General features: G+C 37.5%; 1 pseudogene; it reads left to right on the forward strand.

Moving 5' to 3' along the window:
• The first annotated feature begins 771 nt into the window (after window positions 1–771).
• Window positions 772–16,120, forward strand: part of LOC149189681 (MYB-like transcription factor EOBII pseudogene) — a 30,863-nt pseudogene continuing 15,514 nt past the window's right edge.

Here is a 16,120-nt window from a genome sequence, read left to right on the forward strand (position 1 = left end):
TTCCACCCTATCATTTGAAACCACGAAGTGGCCGGGTTTTCGATTTCAATAATTTAATTCCATGATTGCGATGGTTAGCAATTCCGAGGGCAATTGTTAATCATGATTTTCCATGGCTGTTTCATGCCGTACCTCGGCTTTCTAAATATAAATACTATGACGTGGTCTTTGGCCACGTTTGCGTTTTTCCAATCCAACCCTGAAACGGCGCTTGCAAAAGGTTGATTAAGTGGGGCTGGAAATGGAAATTCCACGTGCATTGACGATTTTTAATGTCATAACCATGTTACTGGAAATAGTCATTCACGTGCATTAAGAATTATTAAAACTCCTATTTCTTATAATGATACCTGTGGTCCAAGGTAGATCCTTTCATCTCCTTTACTCTGTCCATCTGTCTCTAAATTTCCGTGCTGGGCACCCTGTACAGAATCGAGATGCCTATAAATGGCATCAAGATAGTTGAGTCCAAATTCCCAGTGTGAAATATAATTTGGAATGATAGTTGAGTTTTCTTTCATTGGTCCAACACACGTTCAAGAGTGGAGTTTCATTAACTGAAACTCTATTTAAATATATCGTGTATTCCAACTTTACAACGATGATAGCTTGAGTTTTCTTCACTGATCGATAAAGAATTGCAGATAAATTTGGATAATACGTTAGGGAAAATAAGTCCCATCTCCAAATAAGAGGCGGCGTTGTAGAAAAATGAAAATAGGAGCACTGTGATTAGGATTTGAAGAAGCTCCATACTTGTGCGCTAACTTAATGGAGGAGAGTACTTCTTCCTTGGCTTCTGCGAGTGAATATGAGGAGCAAACCCAGACCAGGAAGGGTCCCTGGACCATGCAAGAGGATATGGAGCTGATTAGGTATATAAGTTTACACGGGGATGGCAACTGGAGTTTTCTGGCCAAAGCAGCTGGTATGTATGAATAAAACTATGTGACTACATAAATCTGTGATTGGTTAACGTCTGCAGTAGAAATTTCTAGTGTTTTCTGTGTCCTGGGTTCTTATTATTGCATGGAGCACACGGCCATTTGTTGGTGAAGGTTTTGATGAAATGCTTTTATGTGATATAATGACCATTTGCAGAAAACACAGATATTAATTCGTTGTGCAGATTTGCTTATGGGTTCTGGCAGTACCTGAAATGTATATATTGTGCAGGTCTCAAGAGAACTGGCAAAAGCTGCAGACTACGGTGGGTTAACTATCTCCGACCTGATCTCAGACGCGGCAAGATTACTCCCGAAGAGGAGCATTTGATTGTCAAACTCCATGACCTTTTGGGGAACAAGTATGTACTCATAAAATGAATGATCATATTGGTATTTAATTTAGTTTTTCTTTATTGCAATTTGTTTTAGAGGGTTAATATTATATTTATATTTCATTTAATTTTCAAAATATTTCTCTCATATAACATCAACGGTGATTTTAGAGGGTTTATAATTTTTTTTAACAAAATTAAGGTGATGAGAATACTGAGAACTTTTCTCTCACTTCGTTTTTTAAGAAATTAGGATGATCTAAAAGAGCTGCTCTTACTTTTTTAAAATAGAAGTAAAATAGTGATCTGAAAGTGCTTTTAACTTTTTCCTACAAAATTATGGTGATCTAAAAATGCTACTGTTACTTCTTAAATAAAACTAAAATAGTGATCTGAAAGCGCTTCTCACTTTTTTCTAACAAAATTACGGTGATCTAGGAGAGCCGTTCGTACTTCTTAAATAAAATAAAATGTTAAGAATTTCTATGTAATCTTTGACCATACAACTTAGCGGTCCTATCTACCATATAAATGTAGTGGATGTTAATGATCATCTCTCTTATAAATATGTGCTGATTCAAAATGTTCTCGCATTGCAAAGACGGACAACGAAATCAAGAAATATTGGAGAACACTTATCAAGAAAAAAAAGAATGTACAACCTGAGAGTGGCAGCAGCGGCATTCAGATAGACAACCGAGTATATTATGAATGTTCAACGGTTTCTTACTGCGTGACAGCATCATCTCCAAGAGCTTATGACCTAGACAGTGGAGAGCCCTCGACCAGCTTTACAAGGGAAAGCAGTGATGATATAATTCCTCAGACAAACACAACCCCATGTTTGCAAGACGAGATTCCGTCGCAGACAATTCCGATTAGTGAAGAAAATTATGATTACGGATTGCATGCTGAAATTCCCGGTCCTTTTCAAGACAATGATGATGGGCAACCAAGCCCAGCATTGGAGGAAGATTTGGAAAAATCAAATAACTATTTGTTGCCTTACAGCTGTTCAATGGATCCGCTTTCAACTCTGCTATCTTCTGAGTTCTTTCCAGATGGGGCCACTCAAGATGGAAAAACACCGCAACCTTGTTCCGATATGGTAGCTTCCCCAGAGGCCTTCTACAATTACATGGATTATTCAGATGTATTATGGAACATGGATGAACAACACGGCCGTTTCATGGACAGTCCACAGTCCGGCGGGTGTGGGGATGGCAGACAATCATATTAAAGAACAATAAAAAAACCCATGCGTTCAAATTGTTTGTTGTTTCTATTTTATTTGTCTATACAGGTCGATCACTAAATTTCGTACACACCACCAATTCAAATTTTTTTCTTACGTGCTTATTTTAGCATACAATTTCTAATGTTCTACACATTGTTTACCTAATCTCATGGCTTTTGGGCGTAAATGTTTTATGAATTGCAGTCTGATCATTTTCAACTAATACGATTTCTAATTTTCTACACGTTGCTGGCCTGATATATTAATTCTTCCAGGGAAGTGTATTACGAATTGCAGTGTGATCATTTTAACAGATTACAATTTCTAAATTGTAGCACTTTTTTTCAGCTGAAAGAAACATTATATTCAATCATGAAAGTATTGACATTACATTCTTCAGATATAGTAGCTGGATAGAACTAATATAAGAGACCAGTCTATCAGCAATTCAAAAAATACTGAACAGTTCAGATGTTTTTCTACAAATGGCCTTCACAGAAAGATACTTATAGAGATGTTTTTCTACAAATGACTTTTTCAAAAAGATACTTATAGATCAGATGATTTTCTTTAGAAGGCACATTTAGTATAGACCTGTATCATTCTACATATATTCAAAAAAGAAAGAAAGTTATTAAGTGCAGCATGGATTCAACCAAAACATGTTATCCGGGAATTGGATACACCCCAACATCATGCCAATTTCCCTGCGTTTTAATGTTCACATGAAAACCATTTAGCTCCTCCCGCACTCCAAGCTTTGATAATCTGTCCGCCTCCAAATTTAGATTCCTGCATATGTGCTGAATGGAGGGTTGTTTAAGGGTCCATATCAGCTTGATCTGTTTTAGCCAGCCCTGTAGAGAGGATTTGTGGATATTGGCATGTGCTCCCACATAATCAGTAACAACCTTGGAGTCACCGAATACATGGATGTTTTGTATGTCTAGATATTTGGTGAACCACAATAGCCCCCACAGTCTCATAACCTCTGCCTTTATGTTGGTTCCAAGTCCAGCCCCCAGTGATCCGAATTGGATCCTAAAACACTCTCTAAGTTTTCATGACTGTTTCAATTATGCTAAAAGATTCAAGTCCAAGTAAAATCAAAGCTATCAGAAGGAATCCTCGTGATGGTGACAGTTGTGGCCAAAGCGGAGCAACGAGGACCCTCGGTCGAGCGCGCAGACCGTTGGCCCATGGTGGACGCGCGATGGTGCAAAACTGGCAAAACGGGAGATCAAATCAAGAAATGGGGGTGGTTTTTGATAGCACTTAATCGTGTATCGCAGGGCATCCCCCTCAGTGAAGGAAAGCCCCGAAATGCCCGGACCCGAAATTTCTATGAAAGGCGGAAAAGTAACGGTTTCGGTTCCGTAGAGCGGGATTCCACAAACCGGCAGGATATCGGAAGGCTTCGAGGTGGTAAGCAGTTTTGGCTGAGTCCCGCCTGATGCCACACATCGAGCGACACGCGTCCGGCGGATGAGAGAGAAAACCACCCACATCGCGCGGGTAAACGTCGTGCGATTTGCCCGCGCGATATGAAGGACAACCGTAGGATCTAGGGGGCCCAGATTGACGGCGGAGATGCGTCCTGATGATCGACCGGATTTGACCAATCAAAAAGCAAGATTCAACGAGATTTGGAGTCCAACGTGGACGATGAGTTGACAGATGATTCGTGTTCGCCAACGATCTTGAAGTAAACTGAATAAACGGCCATTCAAATATGCTTCAAGGAATCTGACACCCAGTTTGTTGGCAAACAGGTGGCCACCTCCCTGTGAGATGTTACCCTGTGATGATGACGTAGAGCAGAAGATTTCGAACGGACAAAGGACAGGAAACCGAAAGGCTCTCTGTGGCTATTGAAAATAATGTTGTTTCGCCACTTCCATATTTCCCAAATGAATATAGTAGGGATGAGGCGTCACATGCCATTTTGGTTGCTCCACCATGTCAACTAGTTTTCCATATCTCCAAAGTTCGGTACCAAGAAAACAATTTTTTTTCCCAGTGTTGCCAGAGTATGGAGACCTCTGAGCATGTTATAAAGAGATGTAGAGTGTCTTCTGCAGCATTCCCACATAAAACACAGTAACCAGGGTCAGACCTGTTCCTCTTTTGAAGATTCTCCCAGGTCAAGTTCTTGTTCTTCCATACGAACCACAGAAAAATGGAGATTTTTATGGGGAGGTGCGGGCTCAAAAATTTAGTAAACCAGCCATCCCCCGGGTGGTTTGTTTTCAAACAGCAAAGTCTGTAGTAAGTATCAAGAACCTCAATATTATCTTAAGTCATATTACCATTCCAGGTAATCGAGTCACATACCTCGTCACGGTATATACCAACCAATCTCATTTGAATGCGGATTCTCTCCCAATCAGCCGCATCAGTGCCCATAAGATTTAATTCAGATGCTTTTTTCCAAACTGGGCAATCATTTTCCCAGGCAGTAATGATTTGGTGCCAGAAGAAGATCCCATTATGGTTTAAGCTTTGAATGATGCAGTCCGGGAAAGGGTCCATGTCCATCAGACCCCGAATGTGGTCACGGCCTATAATAATATGATGCCCAGTGCCAAGTTTCCAAGCAAGCATATCGAGAAATGTTTTCTCAATCTTGGAGAAACTACGCCATATGGCTGAGCCAGCAGATTTTCCGATGTGGCCTAATCGCAACCAGAGTTTGAAGTCAATATTCTTCAAGTATTTTTGGTTAATGACTTGGCTCCAAATACCAGTACCAAATATCCCACGCCATATGGATTTTAGGAAGAGAGCGTGCCCAAATCGCCGAAGATCGAGGATGCCCCATCCACCCATCTTCTTTGGAAGAGTGATGAGGTGCAGCTTTGAGAGGTGGTACTTTTTCCTTTGTCTCATGCCGGACTAGATAAAATTTGTTGTAATTCCATCAAGTTTCTTTATGATGGTTGAAGGAAATTGGTATGAATGCACCCAGTAGACACTTAGTTGCATTATCACAGCTTGAACAAGTGTGAAACGCCCTCCCATAGATAGACACTTGTGTTCCCATCCGAAGATTTTCAAGAAATATCTGTCAACTAGCCATTGCTAGTCCATAATCCTATACTTACAGGGTTTTAAATGAAAACCAAGATATTTTAAGCCAAAAGAAATACATTCAGAAGTGATACCAAATAAATTAGCAATATATTCAGTGGTCTCAGAAATCTCCAGTGCATGCATTATAACCGATTTGTTTTGATTCATTTTGAGACCCGTAGCATTTCCAAATCTATAAAAAAATTGAAATAAATGCAACCATGCAAACTTGTTTAGAAGCCCCATAATAAGTACATCATCCACAAAAAAACTGTGAGATATCCGAATATTTCTTCCAATCTTAAGAGGAGAGAAAAGTCCCGTGGCCACAACATCATATATGTGCAAGCTTAATCCATCCAATGCAAGAATGAATAAGAGGGGCGATAGTGAACATCCTTGCCAAAGGCCCCTGCCCACCCTGAAATAAGATGTCAGATATCCATTGATAATTACAACGAACTGAATGGTTGTGACACAGGCCATTATCCAGTCAATGGCCGGAGGTTGTATACCAATCTTGTGAAGGACCAATCTCAGGTACCCCCAGTCCAGACAGTCAAATGCTTTTTTTAGGTCAACCTTCATAATAGTAGCTTCGAGATTCTTCGACTAGATGGAATGTAAGCATTCCTGAGTCATACCTACAGCGTAATGTATTTCACAATGTTTGAGGAAACAAAATTATTGTGGAGAGATGAATTTTGACAGGATGGGATCTAGGCGGTTAGCAATGGATTTGGAAATGATTTTGTAGACTAAATTCCAGAGAGAAATAGAGCTGAAGTCAAAGAAAGAGTGGGTGATATGCTTTTTCGGGATGAGGGCGATATAAGTGGAATTTAGATGAGAGTGGACAATACCGAAAATTCGATATTTTTCAACAAAGTTAACCATATTCGACTGAAAAGATCATGGAAATGAGTAAATAATTCCACAGTCCAACCATCAAGTCCGAGACTTTTGCCACTGTGGAAAGAGTGTAGGACTTCTAGCCTAATTTTCCACATTACACATTGTAGCACTTCTAGCCTCATTTTCCCATGTGAATATTTTATGATTGTAGTTCGATGAATACCTAACAGTGGATGATAAATGTACTTCGTAAAGACTTAATGAGGTTCATCTCTATTTTCTTCATATCATTAGTATTTTCTAGTAATTATCGAAATGTCCTGCATTTGCCATCAACCATTCCATCTCGCCACGGACATGTCTTAGCCATACAGAAATGAATAACTTGGTGATTGTATAAAGATAATCGCAACCCGCTGAAAATAAATTCGGCAGTGTATCACATAAAATAATTGAATCGATCATCGATTTTTTTTACATGGTCAAGTGTAGGAATACGTGCAGGTTGAAACATATCATTTGTTTCTTTGGCGCTGTTATTTAATTCGTTTATTAACGTTCTGTGTAATATAGTTTTTGAAATTCGTATTTTCTTAAAAAGCTTTTACAACTGCCTCAAAATTCGTGAAGACCGCTCTATACGCAATACTAAACAAGAGAGCCACTATCGTAGTGGTAGTCCCTGCCGGGATTGAGAAACTCACTAAGTGAGCCCATTTGTCAACTCCTTGTCCACAGTGAAATACATCAACATGCATGTTTACCAGATGTAATATGGTTCGAACAGACCTGTGTGCATGAATTACACTTGTATGAATTACACTTCCATATTTGTTTGACCAATTCCAACCATACCCTTGGCTATACAAATTACCGTAGCCGCAGGCACCATCTGTCAAAAATTACACTATGCAATTACTAAGGTAATATATGGTATTAAAGTTCAGAAAAACAACGAAACCACCAAATTCAATGTAATGTTTTTGAGCTTATAACTATTCTCATAAACTTCCAACAGTTTTCTCGCACGGTAGACTTACTCATTGTGCCGGACGCATCACTACCACCGTACAAAGTAGCATGCGCTGATTGCCAGCTACCATCGATTGCATAAGCCGCACCTTGTTTGACGACATGTCTAACAGAGATGTTTTTTCATGGAATGCAATGATTGCAGGATATGGTATGGACGGTTATGGTGAGGCTGCCATTGCCCTCTTTGAACAAAAGCAGCGGACAGGCATGGAACCAGATGAAATTACTTTTATTGGTGTCTTGTCTGCTTGTAGTCATGCAGGGTTGGTGGACGAAGGTTGTCGATATTTCGATCGTATGCAGCGAGATTATGCCATCCAACCCACACTAGAGCACTATGCATCCATGGCTAATCTTCTTGGTCGTGCAGGGCTGCTAGATGACGTGCTAGAGTTGATTGAAACCATGCCCATTGAACCTGATGCTGCTGTGTGGGGAGCCTTGCTTGGTGCCTGTAGAATTCATGGCAGTGTTGAGTTACGAGAAAGAGCGGCAGAATGCCTCTTTGCATTGTAACCTGCAAATGCTGGATGTTATGTCCTCTTGTCAAATATTTATGTTGCAGCTTCTCAATGGGATTATGCAAGAAAGGTAAGAGTAATGATGAATGAGAGAGGGGTGAAAAAGCCATCGGGATGCAGCTTGATCGAGATTAATTACAGTATTCACAAATTCATTGCGGGAGACAAGTCACACCCTCAGTCTAAAAATATATATGCAGCATTGTAGACTTTAGATGAGCAGATCAAGGAGGTAGGTTATGTGACTCAGACAGATTTTGTGTTGCACGATGTGGAGGAGGAAATTAATGAACACATGCTTTGCAGTCATAGTGAGAGACTGGGAATTTCTTTTGGGATTATTAGTACAGGGCATGGAACTCTTATTAGAATTACCAAAAACCTTCGTGTGTGTGGTGACTGCCACAGTGCCACCAAATATATCTCCAAGTTTGTCAGACGAGAAATTACTGTGAGAGATGGAAGCTGTTTCCATTTTTTCAAGGGTGGGCTATGTTCTTGCAGGATTACTGGTGATACTCAGTCATACAGAACAAACAGTGGCATGTACGTCAACAAAATCACGCATATTATTTCCTTTGCATTTGCAAGCTAAGTCTCGTTATTATTCTGGTTTCTAGGATGTTGTGATTGGAAAGCTAACCATCAACACTCTAGTAACATAAGTGCTTAAAATTCCTTGGACAGACAATAAATATTTGCGCTGACAGCGTAAGTCTATAATCATGCATTTTCAAAGTTTGAGTTTCTCTGAAAAACTTAAGATAAAGGAACACTGATCTGTCATCCAAAACTGCTCCTTGAGAGAATTAGTAAGGGATATTTTTTAAAAGATGTACATATTCAAATATCAGAATATGTTTAGATAAAAGTCATGTATTTACATAAAAGGAAATCAGATAATGCTTCATTTAATATCATCTGATAAAAGTCATGTCCATACATAAAATGGAATCAGGCAATGCTTCATGGCAATTGAATAATGCACGGTCCAAGGAAGAGTTTTATGTATTACAGAAGCTATTCAAAACCATTTCCAGATGATCATTGTTTCACCTATCTCATAGCTTAAGCTATACATAAGTTATGTTGGCCTAACTACGGATAGTTATATGCAATCAATAGTATTGAGTAACCACATTCAAGAAAATGCAAAGCACACTCCAGGCCGAGAATGTGGACATATACCTTTCTAATCACTGAGAAATATATAAAAGCGTTAAACACAATTTCACAAAAAACACTAGGCTGTCACAAAGCATGTCCTTTCAGCCAAGGCATACATGCACACCAGTATTAACTAAATATAATATTATAGCATTTGGAATCTAATGCATTTCATCTTTTAGTACTTTTTATCCTCCATTTGACTCATTTTCTATCTTGTGAAAATTGGAACGCTGGCTATACGCGCTTTCCTGCTTACTGTCTAGTCTCAATCTCCCGTTGTGGCCACCCTTCTGTCCAAAATTTGACATGGCAGCTTCTTTCTATCTTTTAACTCAGCTTTGCAGGTATTATGTTAATGTTTCCTTCTTGGCTCGAATTTCATTCAATAAGCCTGGGGTAACCACCCTTGAATTCACAGTGAGGCACCTGTAAGCCATGCAGAGATTGTAAGTGACAAAAGTGCTTTGTCTAACCAAAATTATAAACTACTAACTTCATGCGCCATGTGGACCCCACATGAAGGCCACGCGCCTTACTACTCAGTTCCCCAAAACAACCATGCAAGACATGGAGGATGCCACATGATTACTTGGAGTCTCTCTGTTGAGCTTGATTACCTCGATTTTGATCGAGCCCTGCCATTGAAATTTCCTTTATGCCTTGCAATTGAAATCTGCAATTGAATATCGTATCTACAAATATTCCGTAGTAATCTTAAGAATCAGTGCAACATTCTTGTTTGCAGGAGGGTAGTGAATAGCGGCATTAATACTTGCTTAAGAATCAGTGCAACATACTTGCTTGTAGGAGGGTAGTGAATAGCGGCATTCATACTTGGTTGCAAGAGGATAGTTAATAGCGGCATTCATACTTGGTTGCAAGAGGATAGTTAATAGCGGCATTCATGCACAGGGAAAAATAGGGAAAATGGATCTAGAAGAGAACTTGCATACCATTCTTGTTTGCAGGAGGGTAGTGAATAGCGGCATTAATACTTGCTTAAGAATCAGTGCAGCATACTTGCTTGTAGGAGGGTAGTGAATAGCGGCATTCATACTTGGTTGCAGGAGGATAGTTAATAGCGGCATTCATGCACAGGGAAAAATAGGGAAAATGGATCTAGAAGAGAACTTGCATACAAGATGGGTATTCGCTACCGGTTATTCCTGAAGGCATGAAAGTGAAATGAGGATTGTTTCCTTCCTGTTCATGCAAGTAACCAACAACAACTCGCATTTCTAAACTGATCCACTAAGAATTGAAGGGAATGGCACACTCTGCTACCCGGAACGCCGAAAAATATCAACTTATGCCATCAAGTTACTCTACGAAGCTGCAGGAGTTGACTTCATTTTGTAGGTTGAGTGCGGACATTGAACGTCTGTGAGGTTTAGAAATTTGTCTTACATCAGGAGGTGTATCAATTTCATCTTAAAAAATGGTTCATTTTCTTCTTTTGATTTATATTGACATCGAATTGATTCTTTCTGAATATGGATCATATGGATTTGAATGTAGGAATCTCAAGATGCTGTCTTGAATACCACTTTGTCATTTTGTTCTATCAATATGTATTGACAACAAACTGGTTCTTTCTAAGTATTGGAGCACATGGATCTGAAAATAGAAATATCAAGATGCTTTCTTTAGTATCACTATGTTATCCTATTCTTATTGTGGTATTTTTACTCGGTTCATGTTTTGCAGAAGAGATGGACACGCAGGCTCAAACCATTAGGGTTTTGCTTCAAGGTAAGATCTTCGGCATATTTGTTTTCATTGTTTTGGCCTTACCAACCTCTTATGTTGTCAACTCTTGCTAATTCCATGGGAATTCTGGTTGCCCTGGCATGCCTTGATACTCGGCTTGCTGCTCATTTGGTTTCAATCTCCGTTGGCGCTCCCAGGCGATGTCACAGCATACATTATTAATTTTTGGGTCCATACATTACCCCCGAAGCACCCCAGAGGTTTGTATTGCATTTGGTATTATTTTAGCTATGTTTCTGTTTATTGTTAACTGTACAATTTGCTTAAATTTTTTGCATGTTATTAAACAGATGTGGCCCGATCTTATTGCCAAGTCTAAAGATGGAGGAATAGATGTTATTCAGACATATGTCTTTTGGAATGGGCATGAGCTAGAACAACGCCAGGTAATAAGCATTTAAAATATTTTAACAATCTTGAAATGTATGTATGACTTCGAGCCTTTAACGCATGTACACTATTATTTTGTATTCTCTGCACTGATGTTTTTTCCCAGCGCTCGAATTCGGGGCTATTATTTACATAGATAAGAGATACTTAGAGATTCTCAGAAAAATTTAGAGCATTTTTTTCATTCAAACTTATTAATCTTAGTTATTACCTTGCCCAAATACATAAAGATAGTCTGATACATACCAGGTCTGTCAGGTCGCAAACTACAATGCCACTGCCTTTCTCTGGTGCAACTAGCTATGAACTACGTCGAAAGGCTGGAATTGAAATCTTGCAGACTCAAGCGTGTAGATAACAGAGCACGTCCAAAGGCTGGAATTGAAATCTTGCAGACTCTTCTGGGCAGGCGGCGACAAAATAGTGAAGGAGTGGCCCTAGTTTCTGCTTGAGCCTTCTGCGCTGACTATCTTTTACCATACCAGAGTTGCATGCTAATAGCCATGTGGAAGGGGCCTTGCATGCTAATACCCATGTGGAAGGGGCCTTGATAGACATGTGGAAAGGACCTCGAAAGGGCCTCGAAGTATATTGGCCGGCTGAACTTTGGATAAAATGGTATTGCCGCAATTTTCTTGCATCGGGCCATGTGAAGCCTCTAATAAGAGGTAGAATGCTTTCAGTCTTAAAACTTTGGATAAAATTTAGCTGAATAAAATTGTTACGATCAAACTTTGGTTAAAATACAAGAAACCCAAAAAAAAACGGGTCAACTGATCAATTAATAGGCGGTCAAATGATCGATCGATCGCTATAGTCCCTGCTATGCTGGAGGCAGGGACTAATAAGAGAAAAATTACGAGTTAATGAACGAGGAGTTAATGAAATCATGAGTCCAACTAGTTAGGTAAAGAGTCATTCTATTTTTCTATAGTTATTATATTCTATTTAATATAGATAAATAGATGAAGATGATTTTGTAATGCCTTTTTGAGACTTCATGGTATGGAACTACTTTCATATTTTTAGTATTGGAATCTTGTTAATCACTTTTGGAGAAATTTATTTTGTGTATGCACTTGAATGTTTAGGATTTTCTTCCTTTGGTGCATTTGGGAATTAAATTATGAGACTCAATTAATATGTTGTATACTTTTATTATGCTATATGTTTTGTATAATTCGTTTGTTTTTTAAATAATTGTCAACAAAATACATATGAAGATTTTTTATTTTATTGTTTAAATCTTAAGCTAACTTACATTAATGGTTTAAGTTACTTTGAATTTATAATTTTAATTTTATCAAAATATTTTTTGGTTATTATAATGTATATTTCGATCAATTATGTATCTATTTCTTTGTTCTTCAACATGGCTAGGAATCATGGGTTAGGGTTGCATTTTCTTTATTAAAGCTTTTTGTTTCATCAAATTAACAAAGGTAGCATGGTCATATTCTAATGAGTTCCATTTTCCAAATGAATTGAATTTTAATTGGGACTTATCTTTGTGGTGAAACCTTAGATTTGACAAGGGACTTATAGCCCCCATCAACAAAGTTAGACATTTGAGGGAGATCACACATCTCAATTAAGGTGAAGGGGACTTCATGAAGGTCATCTATCACATTAAGGTAGTAGTTGAGAAATATTTTTCCATTACATTGATTTCATATGAATATAAAAGGTGGGACCAGCACACAAGGGACCTCTTAGTGGGTAGGCAAATGTAATTACCCAATTGTGAAATAAATAAATAAAAATGAATTATAGATATGTTACCTTCTCATTTTAAATTTCTTTTCGATTAGTGTGATATTTTCAAATACCCATAATCTCAAGTAAGTTTGAGAAAGAACACTAACACACATGAAGTTTATAAAAAACAATAATTGCTAACAACATATTATTATTTAAAATAGGAATAAAAAATATCATTGTTAATGCATACACACATACTCACATACACATGCACAACTAAATAATGAAAGAGTAAATAGATAATGAACAAATATTAATTACACATATACAAAGAAATAGATACAAAAACAAGTCTTTGTTTCCTTAAATTCAGGACAACATAATACATAGGCTATAAATTTACCATTGCATAAAGCAAACAAGAGACAACACTAAATAGGAATAGTTTAGGTAGGGTGGGTCTAGTTTGCAACAACCAAATCTTAGTTTCATATTTTTCTTAATGCAAACTGATAGTGGTGATAATGAATGGTGAATAATAGAGCCCAACCAACATATAATGAGGCAAAAATATGAATACAAAAAGAGTTTTACAAATTAACCAAAGAGTGTATTGAGGTATATTAATTGGAAATTCAAATATCCTCCACTATTGTGCACACTCTTACCATCCTAACTCCTATTCACTCATTCAATCACACCATTCTCATATACAAGCATTATTGAAATTCTAGAAGTTGAATTCTCATGTTTGAGACTAAGATTCAAATATGAAAATGACCATAACTAGCAATAAAAGAGTAATTCATGGACTTGGGAAGAGAGATGGATGGTTATAGAGAAGCATAGAGGTCGAGTTGTTTAGGAAACCTCCCTCGTCCTTGATTTTTTGTGAACTATGCATCTAGTACAATTTTTTGTGCAACAAAAAGGCGGGTATGCTATAGGTGACTATATAGGAGCTATCCACATTATTATTGTATATAGTTAGTGCTAACCTTGGAGCCTCACATTTATAACTTGTTGATCTTAATATCGTTTTCGCGTAAATTTTCTAACATTAAAGTAATGATGAGATTATTTATATTAACAAACTAATAATTGAGTGGTTGTTTTCAACATGGATTCCATTATGTGTATTCCATAATTCTGCCAAATTCTACTAGTAAGAAAAATGATAAAACTGAGTAATTTATGGATGTAAATTTGCAGGCTATTTCAAATGATTTCACAACCTATCTGTTAGGAAATGGAATTGAGGGTAACCTATGCTTCTAACCCTCTTAAGAAATATGGGTCCAGAACAACAAAATATTTTGAGTCATACAAGTTACAAACTTAATAATTAGACTAGTACATGGATAATATGTACAAGAAGAATGAAAGAGATTTGTGCTACTTGTAACATTATACCACAATATATGTGCTCTCTTGTTTATCATATATTCAATATAATGATATACATACAAAGGATGCATACTTAGCTAACATAGCAAAGATTTAAGTCATGTACTTCGCTGGCCACCCTCATTTATTTACATCTATATAGTAAAAACATTAGTTTCTTACATCTCATAACATATGCAACAAATATTGAAGTTAAAAAGATTCTTCAGAAACTCACTATTATGTTTTCCTACTAGAAATTTAGTGCTTAGACCCATGCTCCCAATTTTCTCTAGATGATGACTACTTACTAGAAAAATTACAACTGCATAGAAAAATTACAGCTGCCTAGTTTTTTCCAAATGTTAAGGCCTATTGGGGATAGTGAACTCAAATTAAAGATTTCCCAAACATTACATATAAACTTTGCTTTAATACTTGATAGAGAGATGCCAAACATCATTGGAGAGTCTTGAAGGGACTTCATACAATTTCAATTTTTTTAACTAAAGGTATTTCAAGGAATTTATCAAGACTCATTTTAATTACCAGCTATATTTTAGCAGCCTCAATGTATGTTTTTCCCCTTGTAGGATAGTACATGGAGTTTTCTTATTAATTGAATTTCTATGGATGAATGGATGCTAATTGTATGTAATAGTACATGAGCTTAGGTTACTCATGAAAGAATAAAAAATCTACCATTGGGAGATATGACCAATTTTTCAACTCAAAGTATTGGATTATTTTCACATGCATTCAACAATTCTATCATTTCATATGGAGCATGGACAAGAATCAATAGAAATTATTAAGAGGGATGGGAAGAAGTATGAGTTCTTTCTACCAAATCATGACGAAAATGAGGGTTATAATGTACCCAATCAACTATACAGTATTAATATTACAACAATAATAGATAGGCAGAGTAGGGAAAAGACACATGATGAGTTTCTTGAATCATTGAACCCTAAGCCTAGAAAAAAATTCACTTACATATGATGAATGCTTTGTCGCAAGGGAAATGGAAACGATGGGCCACTTTTGCGGGCCAATTACTATTGTGGGAGAAATCCAAGGGTGCTTGGCAAGTTGCTTTCACAGGCCAGTTCTTGTTGTGGTAGAAATGCAAGAGCACTTGACAAGTTTCTTTTGTGGGCCAGTTCTTGTTGCAAGAGAAACAATAGACAAGCTTTCTCTTTCTTTTTTTCATACCATGCAAAATTTTGCCTGACAGTTTTAATTAGAATCTAAACTCTCAAAGGAGATTTTGTCCCCAAGAATTGTTTTCACTAAACTTCTCGGTTGAGAAATTATCAAACTCTCATCTGAGATTTTTTTAACTTGAGATTAACTGAGCCTCACCAAACTCTTGAACGAAACATAATAAAACTCTCATATGAGAAATTATTTGAACTCCCAGACGATAAAGTTTTCTGATATTTTTCTCAACCAACAAACTTAGAAAAGACAACACAATTCCCCCCTACACTCCAAAAAGTGTTTCCCAATTTTTCATTTTAACCGTAGAAGGTATTGGGTAGCAGGTTAGGCCTTCATTTAGGTGGAAGAGGACTTAGTGCATGTTGCATCTAGGATCTTTGTCTATCTTGCATAAAGCCACAACCTGGCCCTTGGAATTGTCCCATGTCAAAGTAGTTGACATGGATTCCCAGCCGAAACTCCAGCTACAACTTCCTCAAG

Source organism: Pinus tabuliformis, chromosome 3_1 (assembly GCF_031772625.1).
Source record: "Pinus tabuliformis cultivar Carrire ecotype Pingquan chromosome 3_1, CPIR1, whole genome shotgun sequence".
Lineage (NCBI taxonomy): Eukaryota > Viridiplantae > Streptophyta > Pinopsida > Pinales > Pinaceae > Pinus > Pinus tabuliformis.